Consider the following 27909-nt stretch of genomic DNA (forward strand, 5'->3'; position numbering starts at 1 on the left):
AAATTCAGATGCCGTTTATAAACACCTCTAATCATACTCTTTCAGTTTACAATATAAAGGACATCTCAGCTGAATTATCATGTTATGTCCACCAATTTGTATTCAGATGGGAGCCATATGTTCTTCCACTTTATCGGTTAGGGCCTCCCTGGTGCCAACACAGTCATTAGGCAGACAACATTTACAAAGAGGTTTCTAGCCCCCGGATTGCAAAAGTTTACTGCAGGATGAAGTTGAGAAATACGACATAGATGGCACTTCTCAGTGTGCCTGTGTAACAGTCTGGAAACACAGACCTGCTGTGGGATACTGGGTATTTCATTTAGCCTTTTCTGTTTGTTTTTAATCTCATACCTCATCCTCAAAACAGTTAATAACAATGGCTGATTTGTTCATGCATTCCACAAATATTTATTAAACCCCAACTATATGCCAAGCACTCTATTAAATGCTGAGAATTTTTTTAAAGTAAAACGTCTAATAAACTGACACAATGCATGTATTTAAAAAATATATATGTACTTGAACAAAGCTACCAAGTAGGTAACGTGAATAAAAATAAAGATTTACTTCACTTCATGTGTAGTTCAACCAAGTAATCAGTAACCGACAACGCACTTGAGTCCACGGAACAAAAGCGATGCTCAGAGTAAAAACAAAGAACACAAACAAATACATTTTTTTCTCCCCAAGATTAGAAAATTTCCCTCAATGTGACTACAGCTCTCAGAAGCATATCAATCTGTTTATAAGCACTATCAAAAGATTCACAAGCAATTGAGGAACATGCAAAGACATAGGAAATTTTATTCATGTCCCTGATTTAATATATATGTGACTGCAAGTTCATTAATTTGTCAGACACATTTATTGAGAGCCTACTCTATCCCAGGCACTGAAAAATGCTGTGTATCCAGAGATAAATAAGACACAGTCCTTGTCTTCAAGAAACTCACAATTCAGTCACTAAACTCTAAAAGAAAACACATCTGAACAAAAGCTATAACACAATATAGCAAAAGTGATGATACAGATATGCCTAAGAGCACATGGCTGGGTTCCTAGAAGTGATGCATGTTTCTAAAGGTAGAATATGAGGGCAGATGGTAGGAAGAATATTCTGGGGAGAGGCAAACCTTTGAATCCTTTCTAAAACCCATACTGGCATCAGACTGCTAGTTCTAGGAGTCATGGGATTTAATGCATAATAATTTCAGATTCATAATGGTAAATATTTCAGGATTTAAAAATAAATTTCTTAAGAAAAAAGGCCCCCATACCTACACTGTCTTGACATCATCAGAAAAGTATGCAGCATCTCCAGAACTGGCATAAAGAGTGACAATATATGTCTTTCTCACTTTCAATGTGTTTCAGTTGTCTTAGGCAAATAGGAAGCATGCATGACACATGATGACTTTTTGTGTTTCCCAGCCCATTTATCTTCCTTTACTATGTGCATGCTTGTATAGCTTCTGTTCTCAATGCACTATCAGATAAATCATATCTTCACGACTGTTAAAGGAAGGGAAAAATATTTATTTAGTAGTCACACATCTACTTCTAGTCAGAAAGCACATAATAGACGGTATTAAGATTGTGATTGTTAAGAGAAGAGAAGAAATGAAGCCCCGTACCCCTGTGAAAAAGCTCTTTCAGAGTCAGAAAATGCTCCTGGAAACTGCACAGAGTTCTTACTCAACAGTGTGAGGAAGCAGCCAGAATACCGAAATTGCCATAGATCGGTAATACCTAGCCACATATTGAAGAGTTGACACTTTATTAATCCATTCAATACATATTTACTGAGCTCCTACTAAGTATTGAACACTTACCATTAATTGTTTGATTTTATTTCTGGTTTTTCTAGTTTGCTAATGCTGCGGAATGCAAAACACCAGAGATGGACTGGCTTTTATAAAAAGGGGGTTAACAGGACCAAAACAGTTCCTAAAACTTGCAGGACAAACTCCATTAGATTTCAAAGTCCGAGAATCATTAACAGAATAACGTTGCATCCTTGGGGCTTGAGAGAGCGGGAGTATAACCCTTCCTAAGGGCGTTTGTGGCAGCCCTTTCCTCTCCAAACACTTAGGTGAATGCTCCAACATACCCACACATTGGGGAGACCACCTTCTTGGCCCCACCCTCCTCAAACATCGGGGCAGCTCCCAGATTCCCTTCCGTCTCTGGGGCACACGCTCAACCCCTTGAGAACAGTGGGGTGGCAGCCAGGCTCTCCCCAATTCCCTGGGAATGTGTTCCACCCTCTTTGGGACCTCAGGTGGCAAAACTCTTCCAGAGCATCGAGGTGGAATGCCCACCCTCGACCTCTGGGGCAAACTCACCCTTTCCATGCATGTGGGCTGCTCTGCTCTCCCAGCCCGAGACCTCCTGACTCCAGACCTCAACCTCCATGGCTCTGTCTTTGAAGAGATTTTTCCTTTAATTTTTTCCTTGTCTGTCTCCTCCAGTCCAGACTGGCAATGGCTCTGTCTATAAAGATCTCGCAAAAATTCTTTTGGCTTTGCATGAAGCACGCAGGGGTCAAAGCCATCAGACAACAGGACTTTCCACAAATCCTTTCTGCTTAACTCCTTTTCCAATCTTGGCTTGTACTGAAATGGCAGCTGGGTTCCATGTTTGGTTACATCCTCACATTGGGCTGTAGCTTCTGGGATTCTACCCACTGGACGCCCATAATTTTCCAAGCCATCAACTTCTGGTTTTTTTGAACCAAAGAGTTCAGTTCTAAGCTTATCTCTCTCTGCTCGCATTTTACTATAAGCTGCAAGGAGAAGCCAGAATACATCCTCTACATGTAGTCTGGAGATCTCCTCAGCTAAGTATTCCAGGTTGTTGCTTCCAGATTCTTCCTTCCGTATGACACCAGACTCAATTTTGCCAAATTCTCTGCCACTTTAAAACAAGGATCGCCTTTCTTCCAGTTCACAACAACACACTGATCATCTGTGTTCAAGACCTCGTCAGAAGTATCTTTAGAGTCCATATTTCCACAGTCTCTTTAAAGCAGTTTTGGCCTTTTCTATCAAGCTCCTCACAACTCTTCCAGAAACTCCCCATTATCCATTTAAAAAGCCGTTCCAACATGTTCGGTATTTGCAAACTCAGCAGCAAAAGCACCCACTTTCTGGTACCAAAATCCGTTCTAGTTTGCTAATGCTGCAGAATGCAAAACACCAGAGATGGATAGGCTTTTATAAAACGGGGGTTTATTTAGCTACACAGTTACAGTCTTAAGGCCACAAAGCGTCCAAGGTAACACCTCAGCAATCGGGTACCTTCACCAGAGGATGGCCAATGGTGTCCGGAAAACCTCTGTTAGCTAGGAAGGCAGCTGGCGTCTGCTCCAAAGCTCTGGCCTCAAAACGGCTTTCTCCCAGGACACTCCTCTCTAGCAAGCTTGCTTCTCTTCAAAACCTCACTCACAGCTGCACTTCGCTCCCTCTCCTTGAGCCAGCTCATTTATATGGCTCCACTGATCAAGGCCCACCCCGAATGGGTGGGGCCACACCTCCATGGGAGTATCCCACCAGAGTCACCTCCCACAGCTGGGTGGGGCACATCTCCATGCAAACAACCTAATCCAAACATTCCAACTTAATCCCCACTATTCTGTCTGCCCCACAAGATTGCACCAAAGAATATGGCTTTTTCTGGGGGACATAATACATTCAAACCGGCACACTGGTATATTCATATATAATAATACTTATAACTTATCGAGTACTTAGTATAAGCTAGGAACTGATTTAAGGACTTTACGTATATCATCTCATTTAAGGTGGTTTTAGAGAATTAAGCTACACTCCTACATTTAATAAGAAGCATGTCTCACAATATAAGACTTGAAAATAGTGTTACATGGTGTCAACAGGATAGTCGACTGTACTCATAGACAAAACAACTAGCTTGAGTTGGACATGTTTTAGGTGATAAAAAGTGGCACCGCAGAACCACATGATATGCCACCACCTTCTCCTTTATTAAAATTGCAGACTCCTAGAAGGTAATTCAGAATCTTCCGCATCTTTAGAAGCAGAACGAGATTATGGTTTAAAAGAGGGAGGGGATGGGGGACTTTGAGTTGGAGAGATCTGGGTTTGAATCTTAAATTGGCCACTTCCTAGCTCTATGTCCTGAGCCAAATTAATTAAGTTCTCTGACGCTCAATTTCTTTATCTGTAAAACAGGTAGTTGTGAAAATTAAAGGGGATATAGAAACTAGCACACAATGGTGCACAACAGATAGCAATGAAGTGTTCAGAGTTAAAGTTTATCACATACAACTAAGATTTACTATTTCTGGGCCAAATGACACATATTGAAGCCTGTCTTTGATAATAAATGTAAAAAAAGTCTTAGCTAGAGCAAATTGGATTTTGTGGTCTGGTACATTTTCCTTTCAGGATGTTAGTAATATATCCAAAATGGCTGTGTTTTAGAAAACAGAGCTGATAGACAAAATAGAGATAGATGACACAGGAATTTACCAGTTAATAATAGAAAATATTCTTACTTTTCCAAGTGATTAACACAATATTACATTTTATTTAATGGAGATGAAAAAGCTAATCTGGGATTCCCGGGGGAAGTCACCACTCAGTATAATCATATATTATCCTCAGATAGCCAGATATTGCTAACTATCAGCTTTTCTCCAACTCCAGGCATTCCGTTGCCCTCTCTACATACTTTCTTCCCTCTTGACTTTGACTGAGTCCAGCTATTTCCAGTTCTTAACCTAAACTGGGGAGCAAATATTAGCAGAGCAGAACATTTACTAATGGTGATAAGGCTGTTCTAGGAGAAATGAGATACTTCTTCATTTGAGGGGTCATCAGTGGGGCTTCTTCAAGAAGGTTCTTCTCATTTACTTGCATGTGTCTCCTTTGGGGATTCCTTTGGGATAAGGACTACCTGAACCCTCCATTATTGGTGACTTATTCCGTGGCCTCTGGCTGAGATCAGATTTGTACAAGGAAAGCAGCAGATGAGTTAGTAAGCACAGGGACTGCCTGAGATCCACCAACCTGAGTGGAATCTCCCGGGCAGCCAGCACTTTTTAGAATCTGCTTATTTCTCCATTGAAATCCTAACTGGGAGAAATTAAAGTATGGAGAACTACTTCATGTACTCTTTTCCAGAATACCTGAATTGGTTCATAACATCTTAGGAAAATCTTGCCCTGGTTGGGTCCCTGTTCCCTTATCCCTGCCTGAGGACCAGACTTATATAGGGAAATTTTATCTTCTGGTTAAAAAGAGTGACAAAAAGAAGTTATTTCAGAGACATTTAAAAGTAAAGGCTAGTTTTTATAACACTTTCCCAAATAAATTTCCCATAACATATTTTAAAATTTCCAAACTTATTTATATATTTTCACATACATTTATAAATACCTAGTTTTTAAATGTTTTACAAAGTGATCCATAGATAATTAAGGTAGAGGAGGGTGATTTAATTCCAGTTTCAAATTTAGATTTCTGTCTAAAAAGAATTTTAGAACTCCAGTATTCTAAAATTGTTAAACAGTGACCAATATATTTAGTTTTACTAGGTTGCATATTAAAAACCTTAAACTTTCTCAAGATTCTCTTGGGCCTAGAGACAACACTTTCTTAGTGGAAGTCTTCAATGACCACAAATGTGAAAACTGGGATTCTCTGAAGGGAAAAAAAAATGTTCCTAGTCAGAAAACTATTAATGGTTAGTTCAGAATGAAGAAGTCCAACTTTTTATCAGCTTTCCTTTGAACTCATTATATGATTTGTCACAAGTCATTAATATTTTCCTAAAGACCGAAATTCCAGACTATCAGAATGAAAACTCAAATTGATAAAATAACACTAACACCTTGTACAACCTTAAATAACATAGTTAGGTCCTCAGTTTCTTCAATTTTTCATCTATAAAGTGGGTATAGCCATGTTTACACTTTTCACCAAATAGTATGATGGAATGAATATAGGTTATTGTAAAATCTTTTTAGACTTTTCAGCAAAAGTATCATGCAATGTAAAAACATATTTACAATATAATTGTCACTGAAGTTGATTTTCAACTTCAAAATTTATTATTTTGAAGAATTAATTTTAAAATATCAGGGCATAAGATGAAGTATATGTTTTTAAGTATATTCAAATACTTATGAAGGTAGACGATTATAAGGTAGGGAGTAATACTGCCCTTTATTTGTGTGGCTGGCTGCATTCTATAGTCGATTCAAGACACCAGTAATGAGAAGAAAGAATCAGGGGAAATGGTTTTAGCAGACTGTTGAATGATATATTAAGTAAAATGTATTTCCTAATGAATTGGCAGAAATGTTCTACATGTGCTCTTAGAACCACAACTGTTTAAGCAGCTTTTCATACTTGGCAGAGCCTGGTTCCTGGAGAGTCCCCTCAGCAACCTTCTCCTACCCCTCATATTTTGTCCTATACTGCCAGGTGGGAACAATGACCAAAGAGAGGGGCAAAACAAAAAGAGGCATTTGTTGTAAAAGAAACCACTCCAAGGATCAAAGAGCTATTTTGACAATGGATGCCAAAATCGGAACCACAGTGGGTGGTCCCTCAGCATGGCGCCCTGAGAACCACAAGGCCACCCCTGGAAGGTCAGCTTTTGGGAGTATAGGCTTCTCATCTGCCTAGGGGGACCACTGCTAAGAACTGATTATCTACATTTCCTTACCACGAACAACATATAATTTAAATTTAATTCTGTGCTAATATTGTGTTGAATGATCTCATTCTGATGAACACTGTACAAATCACACAAAAGCATATTTCTGGTCTACTAGGGGTTGACACTTTAAAGAATTCTAAGGAGAATTATTCTTTTTCTACATTAATGGGTAAAATCTTGAGCAACTAGTAGACAAGCTAATTCAATTTCTAATATTTGTATTGGATATGTTTCTTTAGTTTTCATATGTTATGAGAAAATAATACATTAATACTTCAAGTATTTAGCATTCTTATACTCACTTACAGGCCTATCTCAATTTAACATAGTGAAGAACCCATAAGAAACACAACAGAACCCCTGGAAAACTAAGAGATGCCATAAAGTGCACACTATCATCCAAATGCATCTTTACTCATAAGGGTGACTTGAACTTGAAACCAATTTACTTTTCCTTAATACACAGTGACGTCAGTTATCTGGATCCTCCACTCATGTTAGAAGGTGGGGCATTTAATATATATAAAAACATTTGATGTTTGAGCTATATTTATGTGATGCATTTATATGGAATATAGTTTTCAATTTTTGCTAATTCACGAGATGTTGCCAACTTCACTAAGAAGACACAAAATGATATGTTCTCTATAGAACACATCAAAGAAAGAGCCCATACCCTCTAAGAAGTAGCTTGACTAGCAAAGCAAATATATAAACTTAAAATAGGCTTAAATACATTGGTGGTGGGCTGTTTACTAAGAAAAGTTATTGGTAGAGAAGAGGCTACCTACTTAGAAGAGAACTAAAAAGAAATGGGATTTGGGTCAAGATTAAAATTAAAAGGCATTCACTCAGATGAGATGTTGGAGACTATTCTAAGTATTAACTTTGGGAGAAAGTTAAGAGGACTCAGACACAGCAAGAATAAGGGAAAGAAGGTGTAGAAACAACAGGAATGCGACTATGAGAGAGGCTAGCTGATGTTGAGAGTAAGGTCAATCTGAAATGGGCAAAGAAACGGTTAGAAAATTAGGCAGACAGGTAAGAAAGACAAAAGAAGATAGCATTTCTGTACTCTAGACAAGAAGATATTTAAACACATGTAACAAAAGAATTAATTTCTCTTTAAAATTGGTGCTCTGAATGTTTTTGTGTGGAAAACAAGGCTGTATCTTGATTTTTCTTTGAAAAGATTCAAGAGAGGAATGGAAACAATTTTTTCATAAGTGTAAGCTAAGTAGTTATGGCAGGTAGGTCAAGGAAGAAATACTTTGTGGAACAGGAAGCTATAACTTTATACAATGTGCTCCCTGGAGAAGATGTGTTTTTTTTTAAAGGGGACAAAACAGCTCCAGAAAGCTTTAAAATTCTACCTTTCTTGATTGTCCTTAACATTTTATTCAATCAATTATCAATTTAATCTGGGAAAAGATAATCAACTTGACTTTTAGACAGCCAAATCAATCCAACTAAAAAATTCAGATCCTCTAAGAAAAGGGCAGAGGAGAAACTGCTTACAAACATTTTTCAACTGCCAACAGAACTCTGCAAACAAAGTCACCTTTTTCCGTTTCTCAAACTTGTTCTAAGAAAATTAACGATGGTAAAAAGGTATTCTTGAATGAAATGAGAAAGTAAAGGGAACTATTTCCTCTTTATGATAATAGGATATTCGTGATCAAGACGGTCAAAACTGGGTTCTTTTCCTATTCTTTATAGAAGCTGGAGATTGCCCTGTTCACTTCTCTAAAATTACCCAATTATCCCTCTAAATAGCCGAATTAATCATTGTTTTTTTAAAAAAGATCTGTTTGTTTTAATAAACAATCATGAAGGAATATCAAGTTTAGAAAACACTTCATATCCTAGTGCTTCACAGAAAAAACTTATGGTAACAACTGACCTACATACATAAAGGCTGATTTATATGGAATATATCCCTTAGTTGTTTTTAATGTCTGCTTCACATGAGTTTGTTTTAGAGGCTGTTTCATTTTACTCTCATATAAACTTGATTTAGAAATAGCTGTGTGTGGGTAATGTTCATCAGTAGGCTAATGTTTAACATCAGCTAAGGAAGTACACTAATGCTTAGAGTAATAAGATAAAAGAATTATAATTTAATCTCATCTATTCTCTATGATAAACAATTCACAAGTCAAGTTAATAATTTATTTTTTTCATTTTGGGGAAATTTTGACTTAGATCATGGTATTTATGTTGGGAGCCAAAATGTAATATGGGTTTTACCTTTTCTTTCCATTGATTTCTAAGTGATTTCTTATATGGAAATGACTTCTGCAGAGCACTACTACTTCTGCAGAATAGGGAAAGATGATCTCAAAACTGGGATAGTGGTAAAATGAAGAAAGTCAACATCAAGGGGAAGAGACATGAAAAGAGGAAGAGGAAAAGGATATACTACAGCCATATATATACATATATATCTTCCTTAATCGAAATAGTATTGCTTAAACTTTCTCCTCTGAAGAGAAATAATTGGAAAGAAAATTAAATAGAAGTATATAAAGCTAATATACAGAAGTACTCATTTCCTTCCCACTAAACTTCCTCTAAACCTCCTGCCCTACTATATACCCCAACCCAAATGTTTGGGACACACCTGGGATAATTGGAAAGGGGGAGAAAAGGAAAATGTCTCCCTTCAGTGGATTCTGACTTTGTTACAAATATCTCTAATCAGCAGGTCCAAGTGTTTTAAGCTCATATGCCCCTTTAAGAAGAAACGGGCACTTCTACTTATACATATACACATAGAGTATATTTGCATACATTTCAAAGGTGTCATAAAAGATCTAAAATTCATCCCTGCACCCTCTAACCATCCAATAAATAGCTCAATGTAAAGAACCCTTGGCTCTAGAGTCTGAATCAAGTCAAAATAAATGGATGGGGATAGACGTTTGGAGAAAAGGAAATGGGATACAAATAAACAAACATACAAATACTAAAAAGATGTTCCTTGTGTCCAAGTCAACCCTTAAGCTTCTAACTCTTTTCATTGTTTCCTGAAATTAGAATGTGAAAAACCTTGACTTAACTAATGAATTACTTAATTTACAAAAATAGAGAAAATCATTAAGATATGCAATATTGTAGAACTACTGCATGTTTTTTCAATTAACTTTATCAGAAAATTAAAAAAAAGACAATTAAAAAACATTCCAAACAAAAGCAAAATAAAGAAATAAGGAAACACTAATAACCTACAATAACCCAGCAAAGGAATAAGGAAAATAAGTAACCTAAAATAACTACATTTCTGCAAACTTGCTCCTACCATTCCCCCCAGAAATTAACAAACCATAGTCATTCCTGAGCATTCCCAGAACATTAAGTTTACCCATGATAACTTATCTATTCTTATTAGATTATCATTCCCCCTTCACTATTTGCTGTCTATTTCTAGATCCCCTACATTCCACATTATAAACCATTTATTTTACATTTTCAAAGTTCACATTAGTGGTAACATACAATATTTTTTTTTTTGCGCCTGGCTTATTTCACTCAGCATTATGTCTTCAAGTTTCATCCACATTGTCGTGTGTTTCATGACCTCGTTCCTTCTTACTGCTGCGTAGTATTCCATTGTGTGTTTATACCACATTGTGTTTATCCACTCAACTGTTGAAGGACATTTGGGTTGTTTCCATCTCTTGGCAATTGTGAATATTGCTGCTATGAACACTGATGTGCAGATTATCTGTTCGTGTCACTGCTTTCAGATCTTCTGGGTATATACCGAGAAGCACAGTTGCTGGATCAAAGGGTAACTCTATATCTAGTTTTCAAAGGAACTGCCAGACTGTCTTCCAGAGTGGCTGTGCCATTATACAGTCCCACCATCAATGAATAAGAGTTCCAATTTCTCCACATCCTCTCCAGCATTTGTAGTTTCCTGTTTGTTCAATGGCAGCCATTCTAATTGGTGTGAGATGATATCTCATTGTGGTCTGAATTTGCATCTCCCTAATAGATAGTGAACCTGAATATTTTTCATGTATTTTTTGGCCATTTGTATTTCCTCTTCAGAGAACTGTCTTTTCATATCTTTTGACCATTTTATAATTGGGCTGTCTGTACTATTGTCATTGAGTTGTAGGATTTCTTTATATATGCAAGATATCAGTCTTTTGTCAGATACATGGTTTCCAACTATTTTTTCCCAATGAATTGGCTGCCTCTTCATCTTTTTGACAAATTCCTTTGAGGTACAGAAGCTTTTAAGTTTGAGGAGTTCCCACTTATCTATTTTTTCTTTTGTTGCTTGTGCTTTGGGTGTAAGGTCTAGGAAGTGACCTCCTAATACAAGGTCCTGAAGATGTTTCCCTATATTATCTTCTAGGAGAGTTATGCCACTATCGCTTATGTTGAGGTCTTTAATCCATTTTGAGTTAATTTTTGTGTAGGATGTGAGGTAGGGGTCCTCTTTCATTCTTTTGGATATGGATATCCAGCTCTCCCAGCCCCATTTATTGAAAAGACTATGTTCCAGTTCAGTGGCTTTGGGGGCCTTATCAAAGATCAGTCGACTGTAGATCTGGGTGTTTATCTCAGAATTCTCAATTTGATTCCATTGATCAATACGTCTATCTTTGTGCAAGTACCATGCTGTTTCGACTACTGTGGCTTTATAATAAGCTACAAAGTCAGGGAGTGTAAGTCCTCTCACTTCATTTCTCTTTTTTAGAATGTTTTTAGCAATTCAAGGCATCTTCCCCTTCCAGATAAATTTGATAACTAGCTTTTCCAAGTCTGCAAAGTAGATTGTTGGAATTTTGATAGTGATTGCATTGAATCTGTAGATGAGTTTTGGTAGAATTGATATCTTAATGACATTTAGCCTTTCTATCCATGAACAAGGAAAATTTTTTCCATTTATTTAGGTCCTTTTCTATTTGTTTTAGTAGAGTTATGTAGTGTTCTATGTATAGGTCTTTTACATCTTTGGTTAAGTTTATTCCTAGGTACTTGAGTTTTTTAGTAGCTATCGAAAATGGTATCTTTTTTATTGAATGTCTCTTCAGTTTGGTCATTTCTAGTGTATAGGAACATTACTGACTTATGTGCTTTAATCTTGTATCCTGCTATTTTGCTAAATTTGTTTATCAGCTCAAGTAGCTGTGTCATTGATTTCTCAGGGTTTTCCAGACATAAGATCATATCATCTGCAAATAATGACAGTTCTACTTCTTCCTTTCCAATCTGGATGCCTTTTATTTCTTTGTCTTGCCAGATTACCCTGGCTAGTACTTCTAGCACAATGTTGAATAACAGTGGTGACAATAGGCATAATTGTCTCATTCCTGATCTTAGAGGGAAGGCTTTCAGTCTCTCACCATTGAGCACTATGCTGGCTTTGGGTTTTTCATACATGTCCTTTATCATATTGAGGAAGTTTCCTTCAATTCCTACCTTTTGAAGTGTTTTTATCAAAAAAGGATGCTGGATTTTTTTGAATGCTTTATCAGGGTCTATTGAGATGATCATTTGATTTTTCCCTTTTGACTTGTTAATGTGTTGCAATACATTGATTGATTTTCTTATGTTGAACCATCCTTGCATGCCTGGAATGAACCCCACTTGGTCATGGTGTGTGATTTTTTCAAATGAGTCTTTGGATTTGATTTGCAAGTACTTTGTTGAGAATTTTTGCATCTATGTTCATTAGGGAGATTGGCCTGTAGTTTTCCTTTCTTGTAGAATCTTTACCTGGTTTTGGTATTAGAGTGATGTTCATTTCATAAAGTATGTTAGGTAGTGTTCCATTTTCTTCAATGTTTTGAAAGAATTTAAGCCAAGATTAGTGTCAGTTCTTTTTGGAATGTTTGGTAGAATTCTCCTGTGAAGCCATCTGGCCCTGGGCATTTATTTGTGGGAAGCTTTTTGATAACTGATTGAATTTCTTTCCTTGTGATTGGTTGCTTGAGGTCTTCTATTTCTTCTCTGGTCAGTCTAGGTTGTTCATGTGTTTCCAGGAAATTGTCTATTTCCTCTAAATTATCTAGTTTGTTGGCATACAGTTGTTCATAGTATCCTCTTATAATTTTTTACATTTCTTCAGGATCCACAGTAATGTCACCTCTCTCATTCATTATTTTGTTTGTTTGGGTCTTCTCTCTTTTTGATTTTGTCAGTCTCACTAGGTGCTTGTCAATCTTGTCGATCTTCTCAAAGAACCAACTTTCAGTGTTATTTATTCTCTCTATTGTTTTTTTTTGTTCTCTACGTATTTATTTCTGCTTTAATCCTTGTTATTTCTTTTCCTCTACTTGGCTTAAGATTAGTTTGCTGTTCAATTTCTAACTTCTTCAGTTGCTCCATTAGTTCTTTGATTTTAGCTCTTTCTTCCTTTTTTAATGTATGCATTTAGAGCTATAAATTTCCCCCTCAATACCACCTTTATTGCATCCCATCAGTTTTGATACATTGTGTTCTAATTTTCATTTATTTTTATATTTAGCAATTTCTCTTGCTATTGCTTCTTTAACCCACTGATTGTTTAACAATGTGTTATTTAACCTCCAGATATTTGTGAATTTTCCAAGTTTCTGATGGTTGTTGACTTCTAATTATATTCTATTGTGATGAGAGAATGTGCTCTGAATAATTTCAATCTTTTAAAATTTATTGAGGATTGTTTTATGGACCAGCATATGATCTATTCTGGAGAAAATTCCATGAGCACTAGGGAAAAATGTGTATACTGGTGATTTGGGATGTAATGTTCTATATATGTCTGCTAATTCAAATTCATTTATCAGATTGTTTAGGTTTCCAATTTCCTTATTGGTCCTCTGTCTGGTTGCTCTATCAGTAGGAGTGCATGATGTATTGAAGTCTCCCATAATTATTGTGCAAACATCTATTGCTTCCTTTAGTTTTGGCAATGTTTGACTCATGTATTTTGGGTCCCCTTGATTGGGTGCATAAACATTTATGATTGTTACTTCTTCTTGTTGAATTGTCCCTTTTATTAGTATGTAGTGACCTTTCTTTATCTCTCATAACATCCTTGCATTTAAAGTCTACTTTATCTGAGATTAATATTGCTACTCCTGCTTTCTTTTGGCTGTAGCTTGCATGAAATATATTTTTTCCATCCTTTCCCTTTTAATTTGTTTGTGTCCCTATGTCGAAGATAAGTCTCTTGTAAGCAACATATTGATGGTTCATATTTTTTAATACATTCTGCCAATCTATATCTTTTAATTGGGGAGTTTAATCCATTCACATTCAATGTTATTACTGTGAAGGCATTTTTTGAATCAGCCATCCTGTCCTTTGGTTTATGTTTGTCAGAAATATTTTTTTCCCTCTTTCTTAATTTCCTTTAATGTACCCTTTTGAAATCTCTTCATTTTTTTTTTCCTATTCTTTATTTTTTTTTAATCTTCATTTTATTGAGATATATTCACATACCATGCAGTCATACAAAACAAATCGTACTTTCGATTGTTTACAGTACCATTACATAGTGGTACATTCATCACCTAAATCAATCCCTGACACCTTCATTAGCACACACACAAAAATAACAAGAATAATAATTAGAGTGAAAAAGAGCAATTGAAGTAAAAAAGAACACTGGGTATCTTTGTCTGTTTGTTTCCTTCCCCTATTTTTCTACTCATCCATCCATAAACTAGACAAAGTGGAGTGTGGTCCTTAAGGCTTTCCCAATCCCATTGTCACCCCTGATAAGCTACATTTTTATACAACTGTCTTTGAGATACATGGGTTCTGGGTTGTAGTTTGATAGTTTCAGGTATGCACCACCAGCTACCCCAATTCTTTAGAACCTAAAAAGGGTTGTCTAAAGTGTGCATAAGAGTGCCCACCAGAGTGACCTCTCGGCTCGTTTTGGAATCTCTCTGCCACTGAAGCTTATTTCATTTCCTTTCACATCCCCCTTTTGGTTAAGAAGATGTTCTCCGTCCCACGATGCCAGGTCTACATTCCTCCCCGGGAGTCATATTCCACGTTGCCAGGGAGATTCAGTCCCCTGGGTGTCTGATCCCACGTAGGGGGGAGGGCAGTGATTTCACCTTTCAAGTTGGCTTAGCTAGAGAGACAGGGCCACATCTGAGCAACAAAGAGGCATTCGGGAGGAGGCTCTTAGGCACAACCATAGGGAGGCCTAGCCTCTCCTTTGCAGCAACCGTCTTCCCAAGGGTAAAACCTGTGGTACAGGGCTCAACCCATCAAACCACCAGTCCCCTATGTCTATGGTCATGTTAGCAACCATGGAGGTGGGGTAGGCGAATACCCCTGCATTCTCCACAGGCTCCTCAAGGGGGCACTACATCTTTTTTTTTTTCCTTGTTTTTCTTTTTTTTTTTTTTTTTTAACTTTCCCTTCTTTTTTAAATCAACTGTATGAAAAAAAAAGTTAAAAAGAAAACAAACATACAATAAAAGAACATTTCAAAGAGACCATAACAAGGGAGTAAGAAAAAGACAACTAACTTAAGATAACTACTTAACTTCCAACATGTTCCTACTTTACCCCAAGAAAGTTACCTAATATAGCAACATTTCTGTGAACTTGCTCCTACTATATCCATCAGAAATTAACAGACTATAGTCATTCCTGGGCATCCCCAGAACGTTAAATAGCTTATCTGTTCTTCTTGGATTATTGTTCCCCCTTCCTTAATTGCTCTCTACTGCTAGTTCCCCTACATTCTACATTATAAACCATTTGTTTTACATTTTTCAAAGTTCACATTAGTGGTAGCATATAATATTTCTCTTTTTGTGCCTGGCTTATTTCGCTCAGCATTATGTCTTCAAGGTTCATCCATGTTGTCATATGTTTCACGAGATCGTTCCTTCTTACTGCCGCGTAGTATTCCATCGTGTGTATATACCACATTTTATTTATCCACTCATCTGTTGAAGGACATTTGGGTTGTTTCCATCTCTTGGCAATTGTGAATAATGCTGCTATGAACATTGGCCTGCAGATATCTGTTCGTGTCACTGCTCTCCGATCTTCCGGGTATATACCGAGAAGTGCAATCGCTAGATCGAATGGTAACTCTATATCTAGTTTTCTAAGGAACTGCCAGACTGACTTCCAGAGTGGCTGAACCATTATACAGTCCCATCAACAATGAATAAGAGTTCCAATTTCTCCACATCCCCTCCAGCATTTGTAGTTTCCTGTTTGTTTAATGGCAGCCATTCTAACCGGTGTTAGATGGTATCTCATTGTGGTCTTAATTTGCATCTCTCTAATAGCTAGTGAAGCTGAACATTTTTTCATGTGTTTCTTGGCCATTTGTATTTCCTCTTCAGAGAACTGTCTTTTCATATCTTTTGCCCATTTTATAATTGGGCCGACTGTACTATTGTCATTGAGTTGTAGGATTTCTTTATATATGCAAGATATCAGTCTTTTGTCAGATACATGGTTTCCAAAAATTTTTTCCCATTGAGTTGGCTGCCTCTTTACCTTTTTGAGAAATTCCTTTGAGGTGCAGAAACTTCTAAGCTTGAGGAGTTCCCATTTATCTATTTTCTCTTTTGTTGCTTGTGCTTTGGGTGTAAAGTCTAGGAAGTGGCCACCTAATGCAAGGTCTTGAAGATGTTTTCCTACATTATCTTCTAGGAGTTTTATGGTACTTTCTTTTATATTGAGATCTTTGGTCCATTTTGAGTTAATTTTTGTGTAGGGGGTGAGGTAGGGGTCCTCTTTCATTCTTTTGGATATGGATATCCAACTCTCCCAGCCCCATTTGTTGAAAAGACCATTATGACTCAGTTCAGTGACTTTGGGGGCCTTATCAAAGATCAGTCGGCCATAGATCTGAGGGTCTATCTCTGAATTCTCAATTCGATTCCATTGATCTATATGTCTATCTTTGTGCCAGTACCATGCTGTTTTGGCAAATGTGGCTTTATAATAGGCTTCAAAGTCGGGGAGTGTAAGTCCTCCCACTTCGTTTTTCTTTTTCAGAGTGTCTTTAGCAATTTGAGGCATCTTCCCTTTCCAAATAAATTTGATAACTAGCTTTTCCAAGTCTGTAAAGTAGGTTGTTGGAATTTTGATTGGGATTGCATTGAATCTGTAGATGAGTTTGGGTAGAATTGACATCTTAATGACATTTAGCCTTCCTATCCATGAACATGGAATATTTTTCCATCTTTTAAGGTCCCCTTCTATTTCTTTTAGTAGAGTTATGTAGTTTTCTTTGTATAGGTCTTTTACATCTTTGGTTAAGTTTATTCCTAGGTACTTGATTTTTTTAGTTGCTATTGAAAATGGTATCTTTTTCTTGAGTGTCTCTTCAGTTTGTTCATTTCTAGCATATAGAAACATTACTGACTTATGTGCATTAACCTTGTATCCCGCTACTTTGCTAAATTTGTTTATTAGCTCTAGTAGCTGTATCGTCAATTTCTCAGGGTTTTCTAGATATAAGATCATATCATCTGCAAACAATGATAGTTTTACTTCTTCTTTTCCAATTTGGATGCCTTTTATTTCTTTGTCTTGCCGGATTGCCCTGGCTAGCACTTCCAGCACAATGTTGAATAACAGTGGTGACAGCGGGCATCCTTGTCTTGTTCCTGATCTTAGAGGGAAGGCTTTCAGTCTCTCACCATTGAGTACTATGCTGGCTGTGGGTTTTTCATATATGCTCTTTATCATGTTGAGGAAGTTTCCTTCAATTCCTACCTTTTGAAGTGTTTTTATCAAAAAGGGATGTTGGATTTTGTCAAATGCTTTTTCAGCATCTATTGAGATGATCAATTGATTTTTCCCTTTTGACTTGTTAATGTGTTGTAATACATTGATTGATTTTCTTATGTTGAACCATCCTTGCATGCCTGGAATAAACCCCACTTGGTCATGGTGTGTGATTTTTTTAATGTGTCTTTGGATTCGATTTGCAAGTATTTTGTTGAGGATTTTTGCATCTATATTCATTAGGGAGATTGGCCAGTAGTTTTCCTTTTTTGTAGCATCTTTGCCTGGTTTTGGTATTAGATTGATGTTAGCTTCATAAAATGAGTTAGGTAGTGTTCCATTTTCTTCAATGTTTTGAAAGAGTTTGAGTAAGATTGGTGTCAGTTCTTTCTGGAAAGTTTGGTAGAATTCCCCTGTGAAGCCATCTGGCCCTGGGCATTTATTTGTGGGAAGATTTTTGATGACTGATTGGATCTCTTTGCTTGTGATGGGTTGGTTGAGGTCTTCTATTTCTTCTCTGGTCAGTCTAGGTTGTTCATATGTTTCCAGGAAATTGTCCATTTCCTCTACATTATCCAGTTTGTTGCCATACAGTTGTTCATAGTATCCTCTTATAATTTTTTTAATTTCTTCAGGATCTGCAGTTATGTCACCTTTTTCATTCATTATTTTGTTTATATGGGTCTTCTCTCTTTTTGATTTTGTCAGTCTAGCTAGGGGCTTGTCAATCTTGTTGATCTTCTCAAAGAACCAACTTTTGGTGATATTTATCCTCTCTATTGTTTTTTTGTTCTCTATGTCATTTATTTCTGCTTTAATCCTTGTTATTTCTTTTCTTGTACTTGGTTTAGGATTGGTTTGCTGTTCATTTTCTAGCTTCTTCAGTTGATCCATTAGTTCTTTGATTTTGGCTCTTTCTTCCTTTTTAATATATGCGTTTAGTGCTATAAATTTCCCCCTTAGCACTGCTTTTGCTGCATCCCATAGGTTTTGGTATGTTGTGTTCTCATTTTCATTCGTCTCTATATATTTAGCAATTTCTCTTGATATTTCTTCGTTAACCCACTGATTGTTTAGGAGTGTGTTGTTTAACCTCCAGGTATTTGTGAATTTTCTAAGTCTCTGATGGTTATTGACTTCTAATTGTATTCCATTGTGGTCAGAGAATGTGCTTTGAATAATTTCAATCTTTTTAAATTTATTGAGGCTTGTTTTATGTCCCAGCATATGATCTATTCTGGAGAAAGTTCCATGAGCACTAGAAAAGTATGTGTATCCTGGTGATTTGGGATGTAATGTCCTGTATATGTCTGTTAAATCTAATTCATTTATCAGATTGTTTAGGTTTTCAATTTTCTTATTGGTCTTCTGTCTGGTTGATCTATCTATAGGAGAGAGTGATGTGTTGAAGTCTCCCACAATGATTGTGGAAACATCAATTGCTTCCTTTAGTTTTGCCAGTGTTTCTCTCATGTATTTTGTGGCACCTTGATTGGGTGCATAGACATTTACGATTGTTATTTCTTCTTGCTGAATTGCCCCTTTTATTAGTACGTAGTGGCCTTCTTTGTCTCTCAAAACATCCCTGCATTTGAAGTCTATTTTATCTGCTTTCTTTTGGCTGTAGCTTGCATGAAATATTTTTTTCCATCCTTTCACTTTCAGTTTCTTTGTGTCCCTGTGTCTAAGATGAGTTTCTTGTATGCAACATATTGATGGTTCATTTTTTTTGATCAATTCTGCGAATCTATATCTTTTAATTGGGGAGTTTAATCCATTTACATTCAATGTTATAACCGTGAAGGCATTTCTTGAATCAGCCATCTTATCCTTTGGTTTATGTTTGTCATATTTTTCCCCACTCTCTATTAATATCCTTTATTGTACCCATACCGAATCTCTTTAGTACTGAACCTTTCTCCAAGTCTCTCTGTCCTTTCTTTGTTTCTCTGTCTGTAGGGCTCCCTTTAGTATCTCCAGTAGGGCAGGTCTCTTGTTAGCAAATTCTCTCAGCATTTGTTTGTCTGTGAAAAATTTAAGCTCTCCCTCAAATTTGAAGGAGAGCTTTGCTGGATAAAGTATTCTTGGCTGGAAATTTTTCTCACTCAGAATTTTAAATATATCGTGCCACTGCCTTCTCGCCTCCATGGTGGCTGCTGAGTAGTCACTACTTAGTCTTATGCTGTTTCCTTTGTATGTGGTGAATTGCTTTTCTCTTGCTGCTTTCAGAACTTGCTCCTTCTCTTCTGTGTTTGACAGTGTGATCAGTATATGTCTCGGAGTGGGTTTATTTGGATTTATTCTATTTGGGGTTCGCTGAGCATTTATGATTTGTGTATTTATGTTGTTTAGAAGATTTGGGAAGTTTTCCCCAACAATTTTTTTGAATACTCTTCCTAGACCTTTACCCTTTTCTTCCCCTTCTGGAACACCAGTGAGTCTTATATTTGGACGTTTCATATTATCTATATATCCCTGAGGTCCATTTCGAGTTTTTCAATTTTTTTCCCCATTCTTTCTTTTATGCTTTCATTTTCCATTCTGTCATCTTCCAGGTCACTGATTCGTTGTTCAACTTCCTCTAGTCTTGTACTATGAGTGTCCAGAATCTTTTTAATTTGGTCAACAGTTTCTTTAATTTCCATAAGATCATCCATTTTTTTATTTAGTCTTGCAATGTCTTCTTTATGCTCTTCTAGGGTCTTCTTGATATCCTTTGTATCCCATAGTATGGTCTCATTGTTCATCTTTAGTTCTTTGAGTAGCTGCTCTAGGTGCTGTGTCTCTTCTGATCTTTTGATTTGGGTGCTTGGGCTTGGGTTATCCATATCGTCTGTTTTTTTTCATATGCTTTATAATTTTCTGTTGTTTCTGACCTCGTGGCATTTGCTGAACTTGATAGGGTTCTTTTAGGATTTGTAGACCAATTGAAGTCCTTATCTCTAATTTATCAGATCTACAGCTTCATGGAGTACACTTTCTCTAACTAACCAGCAGGTGGCGTCCACGAGCCACCTGTTCTCCACAAGCCAGTTCTCTCCTGCTTAGCCTTTTTGGTGAGTGGGGGAGTGAGTCTTGTGGGGTCCAATTGGTGTACCAAGCTTGCGTGTGTATTTGGTGTTGCCTGCCCTGTATATGGGTCGTGTTTCTGGGCAGTCAGGGAGGGGGGGGGTGGCTCTAACAATCAAATCTCCCTGGAGATCCTAGAGTTTTAAAGCTGCTGCAATAGTCTAATCCTTCAGTTCAGTCCTGCCACAGTTTGTCTCTGCCACTGACCCACAAGTCCTTGGTATTGGCGTATGGCTCCTGAGACTTGCAAGTGGGCCCCTCTTCCAGGCTGTGCACCCCGGGTCCTCTGTTGAGGGATGACTGTGCTATGTCACAGGTGAGTGCCGTCCCCCCAGGGCAGTTCTGGGCTGCTGGGCTGTGTAGGGAGGCTCCCAGTCTGCTGAAATGATGGCTGAATGGGGCTTTGTTAATTCACACTGCTCTACCTTCCCAACTCTGGGACAATCAGCTGAGGTTGCAGGGAAGGCTAATGTCCACGCCCAGTTTTGTGGTGTGTGCCTGTTATTTGAAGCACTTCTGTCACACTGGGTTGTCTGGGGCAGTTCTGGGCTATGGGGTTGGTGATGGGCAGGAGTGTTTCCTGTCCACCAGGATGATGGCTGTGAGCGGACACCCCCCTTTTCTTGGGAAGTTGTGATGTTTAGTGAATTTTCTCAGCCACTGGATTATTGCGTTTTGTCTCAGAGCTCTCCTAGTTCTGCTCTTGACTTGACCTGCCCAAATTGCAAGTCTTTGAAGCTTTCTGTATTGGGCTTCTTAGAGTAATTGTTTTAGAAAAAGAAAAAAGGATTAAAAAAAAAAAAAAAAAAACGGGCCCTCCTCAGAGATCTAATGGGTTATTGAAATGTTAAGAGACAAAGCAACCAGGGCCATTAAGGAAAGGTCCACAGGGCAGAGAGATCAGCTTTTCTTCAGGATTTGCATATGCGCCTCAGGGCGTAAGCTCTGCCCTTCCCCTTTCTATGTTCACCAGAACTCCAAAAATCTTCCGCTTTTATTTTGGAGTTTTTTGTGTTGTTTTTTTTCTATGCCTGTCTCCTCTCTGCTGGGTTGGCTGCTCTCAGATTCTCTGGTGCCTGGTCTCAGTCTATCTATGGTTGGAGTTTGGATCAGTAGAATGAGTTTCCGATAAGGGCTGCCACTGCAGTTCTCCCTTCTCCTTCCCGGAGCTGACAGCCCCTCCTCCCACGGGACTGAGCCTGGCAGGGAGGGGCGTGGGTCCCCTGGCTGCAAAAACTTACAGATTTCGCTGATCTCAGCAGTTCCACATTTTCATGAGTGTTGTATGAAGTATGCCCAAAGTCAGATTGCTCTGTGGTGTCCAGTACACGCAGTTCCTGGTTTTCTACCTACTTTCCTGGAGGAGTAACTAAAACATACAGCTCACCAGTCTGCCATCTTGCCCCGCCCTCTGAAATCTCTTTAGTTCTGAACTGTTCTCCGTATCTCTCTCTTTTCTTTTTTCTCTGGCAGTAGGGCTCCCTTTAGTACCTCCAGTAGGGCTGGTTTCTTGTTAGCAAATTATCTCAGCATTTGTTTGTCTGTGAAAAATTTAAGGTCTCCCTCAAATTTTAAGGAGAGCTTTGCTGGATAAAGAATTCTTGGTTGGCAATTTTTCTCTTTCAGAATTTTAAATATGTCATGCCACTACCTTCTCGTCTCCATGGTGGCCACTAAGTAGTCACTACTTAGTCTTACGCTGTTTCCCTTGTAAAGTGGTGAACTGCTTCTCTCTTGCTGTTTTCAGAACTTGCTCCTTCTCTCCAGCATTTGACAATCTGATCAGAATATGTCTCAGAGTGGGTTTGTTTGGATTTATTCTGTTTGGAGTTTTTTGTGCATCTATGATTTGTGTATTTATATTGTTTAGAAGGTATGGGAAGTTTTCTTTTACAATTTCTTTGAATACTCTTTCTAGACCTTTACCCTTCTTTTCCCCTTCTGGAACACCAATGATTCTTATGTTTGTGCGCTTTTTGTTGTCCATCTTATCCCTGAGGTCCATTTCGATTTTTTCAATTTTTTCCCCATTCTTTCTTTTGTACTTTCACTGTCCATTCTGGCCTCTTTCCAGATCACTGATTCACTCCTCAGCTTCCTCTAATCTAGTATTGTGTGTATCCAGAATCTTTTTAATTTGATCAACAGTTTCTTTTATTTCCATAAGATCATCTGTTTTTTAATTTACTCTTGCAAATTCTTCTTTATGCTATTCTAGGGTCTTCTTCATGTACTTTATATATGTGCCATGATCTCACTGTTTGTCATTAGTTCTTTGATTAATTGCTCCAAGTACTGCGTGTATTCTGAACTTTTGATTTGGGTATCTGGGTTTGGGTTATCCATATCTTCTGGTTTCTTCATGTGCCTTAAAATTTTCTGTTGCTTTTGGCCTCTTGGCATTTGCTTATTCTGATAGGGTTCTTTTAGGATATACAGTTATTTGAACAATTATCTCTAATTTTTCAGAGCTATAGCTTGGTGGTGTCCACTTTCTCTGAGTTACCAGCAGATGGTGCCCATGAGCCACCTATTACCCTCAAGCCAGTTCTCCCCAACTTTGTCTGCGTGGTGAGTGGGGGTCTGAATCTTGTGGGAGTCCAATCAGTGCATCAAATTTCTGTGTGTAGTTGGTGCTGCCAGCCCTGAATGCGGGGTGTGTGTAGTGGTTATGGAAAGAGGGCAGCTTTAAGAATCAAATCTCCCAGGCATTCCTGGAGACTTAAAGCTGTCGCAGGGGTTCAAAGCTTCGGCTCAGTTTCCCCACAGTCTGTCTCTGCCAAGGACCCACAAGTCCCTGATATTGGTGTAGGGCTCCTGGGACTTCTGTGCAGGTCCTGCCTCCAAGGACCTCTGTGGGGGGAAGACTGTGCAACATCACAGATGAGCGCAGTCTCCAAGGGAAGCTCCAGGCAGGTGAGCCTTGCAGGGGTGTTCCCAGCCTGCTGAGAGGTTGGCTGTACGGGAGGTGGTAAATTCCCCCTTCAGAGTACCTCTGCCTTCCTAGCTCTGGGACAGTTAGCTGTGTGTGTGCGAAAGGCTATTATCCATGCCAGATACTAAGGCAGGTGCCTGGGGTTGCAATGGCGCTTCATGCCGCACTTGACTGCGCGGCATAGCTCTGGGCCTCAGTGTCACACAGGGGCATTCCCAGCCCACTGAAAAAGATGGCTGTATGGGACATGGTGATTTCCCCCTTTTCGCAGACATCCGCCTTCCTAGCTCCAGGACAATTAGCTGCGGGTGTGCGAAAGGCTATTGTCCACACCAGATACTGAGGTAGGTGCCTGGGGTGGGGAAGGCAGTCCCCCCACGTGCAACTACGTGGCTCTTGCTGCTTTTGGGATTTTTAAACTAATCCCTCTCCAAATGCCAACCCCTGGTTTCTCCCAACTGCAGCATGGCTGCAGGCTCCCTAGTAGCCTCACTCACTTGTTTCTGAACGCAGACTCTAAGATTCACCAAGTGCACAGTCCCTGTGGATTCAGCAGACCTTGTCCAGTTGGTGCAGTGTTGGAACTGGTATTCTGGAACACCTTCTGTCTTTTTGTTTTACACGGAGATGTTTTTTGCCCTGACTCTCCTAATCCTCCATCTTCCCTCCTCCCTGCATGTTTTTAATCATCAATTCATCAATTCTACATTTGTCCCTGTTAATAGCCTTTGATAGTGCACTGATGTCTAATACTATCCTGATTTTGAACATTAGTTTTAGCATATACAATAGCATTGAAAACCAATGCCATTTAATATTCTGATTAGCCACTCATCAGACAAACAAGAAATAATATGGAAACTCAGTGACAGATACATTAGAAGGAAATAAAAAAGAATAGACTAATTCTAGCATTTTACAATGATACACTTAACTTTCTAGTAAATACCTAGTAAAATAAAACCATTTCAAATAAATATGTATAGATGTGATGTGCAAATACACACATGTACCCTAGTCTTAATTCTATCTGTTCTTTAATATCTTCAATTACATGGTTCTACTTTTTTTTATCCACCTCTGTGTCTTACCACTTCTCAGTATTAATCTTTTGTTTCAGTCTAGCAAGTCTCCTTGAAGTAACCTAATCATGCCATGAGTAATACTATTCCTTGGTAATTTCCCTCTGCCCAGGATACTCAAATATAGTGGCAAAACCAAGCCATAGCAGCTAACAAATTACCTTGTTCTAAGAGGGGACTTCTCCAGAACGAGTCACTCGAAACAAGCTTGACCTGAGACCTGAAGATTGGTATCTACTTCTCCATTTTCTCCCACATGTTCAAGTTCATTAGGAACAGAGACTGGTTCATGAGGTTTGCACACTGTATGCTCTTCCCACAGTCCAGGCCTCTGGATTAGCCAGAGTGTGTATGGGTGCCTGTCTCAGAGAACTCCCTCTCTTAGGTGCCTCTACAAAACTAAAGCTATGCCTCTGCCTTTTGTCCCTGCCAACCCCTCACCCCACCACCAACACACACCAAACAATAATCTCTTCTCCTTTCTTTGCCAAATTCAATTTTCCCTGCTTAAATTATTAAAGCTTTTTTTATTATAGACATACAGGGGCACCCAAAAAAGGATGATAAGTTGTTTTTGGATTGGACCCATTTCCACCAATTTCCATGGCTTGAATGTTATCTTTACATACAGCTAAAGCCTGATGTAAAGGTACTTCAGGATTCAGCAGGATCCAACACAAGATCCATGTCCTCTATAAAACACCCTTTTGATAACTTGACACATTGAACAAGCTATTATATAACAAGCTATTATATCACATGATTCAGTACTTGATTGTATACTATTTCATAGTGCTCTTGATTTCTCCCATGTAAAATTTGTTCCTTCAACTAGACTGCAAATATTTGAGGACACTTACCATGCCTTGTCTGTAATAATGAGAATAGTTTATATTTGCTTAAAACATAGTTTTTCATAACATTTAATAATCTTTAGATGCCTTAAGGTATCTTTAGTTCATCTGATTTGCACATCAACTCTGGGAAGTAAATGGAAGAGACATCATTATTCTTATATTACAAGTGAGGAAATGGAGGCTATAAATGATTAAATGTCATGATTAGTATCACATATCTAAAGTATGGCAGAGCAAAGATAGAACTTAGGAATCTGATTTTTACCCAGTAACTTTTCTGCTAGGTATACTGAACTCAAGAAATGTTCATTAACCAAAACTTAATTAGGCTTCTATGTTCTTACTTTGGAAGTGAGGACAATACTATCCACCCTCAAATGAGTTATACTCATCACAATTATAATCCTAAAGTTACCCCAGGCCAGGATTTTGTGCATGGTACACAGTGAAATGGAAAGAATATTAGCTAATTTAGAAGTACATATAGATGTGTTTAAATGTATACTGTATATATCAGAGATACTCTTTCTATATGGGTGCGTGTGTGTGTGTCCATTTATATGTGTATGGAGACTAGTGTGTGTTTATTCATCCTGTTAGAAAAACAATACCATCATGTTAAGTTTGTACTTTATTGTTAATCTTGCATTTAGTAGTGACACATGTTGAAAAATCATTTATAAATCAAATCCATATATATACCTGAACAGCATAGTAGAGGGTATTTTTAGGAAAATATATATAAACACATAACACATTTACCATCTACTATCCTTTCTATTAGTTGACAAGTGATTAACTTAAATCAGATTCATTAAATTAAAAGTTAAAAATGGCTTATAAAAATATATGAGTATATTTTCAAATTACTGTTGTACTTGAGCCCAAAATTTAGTTAAAATTTTACAATTTTATTGTCCTCAGTTCTCTTCTTTTCACTTGGAAAATTAGCCTTTTAGCTGGAAAAGTCTTCCTGTATTTTTCTCTAAGATATATAGTCTTATTTAAAAATACATAAGACAGTAGATTTCTGGAAAGAGCTCATTTTTTTTTTTCCTTAAGGAAAGGATGTAACAGAAATCACAATCTAGTGGATTTACTTATAACTATCTTAGTATCCAAAACAACCTGTACATCCCAGTCATCAGAATCAACATTGAGCAAAATTGTGAAGTGCAGATGAACTTCATTCCCAGTTCCTCTCCTTTATCCCCCTTTTTTATCTTGTTTCCTTTTGACATTTTTAGCCCTTCAATCAACATCATCAAAAGTTTTATTTATGGTCTCTTTTCCCTGGGGTGCTAAGAAATGTCCCTTTTAATTTCAGCTGTACATTGAGGTCATTATTCAACTTGGATTCCTACTACTGCATCCTTAGCCAACCTTGCCAACCCCTAAAGCAAAATGCTGCCTTCTACCTGACAAATTTCATCATGGCTCGTACCATGCCTTCATGTAACAGATCATATTCTGTTAGATACAGTGAGAGGCAAGATTTTTCTGTTTCCTGGGAAGTTATAATTACATTTATCTCAGCCCTCCATGTGAATCACCTCTAGTCATACTTCAGTAATCCCATTTTTTGTTTGCACAATCTTAGCTTACTTCCCTTTTCTGGTTTGGCAGCCACTATGATTCTAGCATGCTTCTTGGAGTGTAATGGGGATATTGACAAATAAAATGCACCAAAAGTTAGAAAACCTGTAGTCTAACTCAGGTCCTAATGTTCAACTTGTTTTTAATGTGCCATGGTTGCTCTACTTATCAAGTGGGAGAAAACACTCTTTACCAAGTTCAATTAGATAAAGATAAATGTTTAAGTTTTTGGAAGAAAACCTACTAACATATTATAGGTATTCATACTGAATCTTCCTTTCTACTTGGAGAGTAAAAAAATGAATAATGAGAGTACTCTAGAAATACCTAGTGGAGGTGACCCATTCTTCTAGAATTCATCTGCGGTAAGCAAAATAATTGCATCCTCAGAACATTCACTACCTTATACCAAGAACCTGTGAATGTTATGTTACATGGCAAAAGGGACTGTGCAAGTTGTGCTGGTTTGTATATATTTTGTCCACCAGAAAAAGCCATATTCTTTAATGACATTTTGTGGGGGCACACATATTAGTGTTGATTAGGTTGGAACCTTCTGATTGAGTGTTTCCATGGAGATGTGACACCTTTGATTAGGGTGTGACCTCTTGATTGAATGTTTCCATGGAAATGTGGCCCCGCCCATTCAGGGTGGGTCTTGATTAGTTCACTAGAGCCCTATAAAAAAAACTCACAAACAGAGAGACGGGAGAGCAACTGAGAGTGACATTTTGAAGAGGAGCTGCAGCTAGGAGAGGACAACATCCCTCAAAAGCAACATTTTGGAGAACTCCATTTTGAAATACAACTTGGGAGCAAACTGACCCCAGCCACATGCCTTCCAAGCTAACAGGTTTTCCGGAGGCCAATGGCCATCCTTCACTGAAGGTAGCCGATTGTTGATGCCTTACCTTGGACACTTTATGGCCTCAGACTG

At 37.9% G+C, this 27909-nt stretch overlaps 1 protein-coding gene across 8 annotated transcripts in view; it reads right to left on the minus strand.

The window, feature by feature from the left end:
• The window catches only part of ZBTB20 (zinc finger and BTB domain containing 20), a 911487-nt gene that overhangs the window by 466563 nt on the left and 417015 nt on the right, over positions 1-27909 (minus strand). The window lies entirely within an intron of this gene.

This window comes from Choloepus didactylus, chromosome 1 (genome assembly GCF_015220235.1).
Source record: "Choloepus didactylus isolate mChoDid1 chromosome 1, mChoDid1.pri, whole genome shotgun sequence".
In the NCBI taxonomy this organism is placed as follows: Eukaryota; Metazoa; Chordata; class Mammalia; order Pilosa; family Megalonychidae; genus Choloepus; species Choloepus didactylus.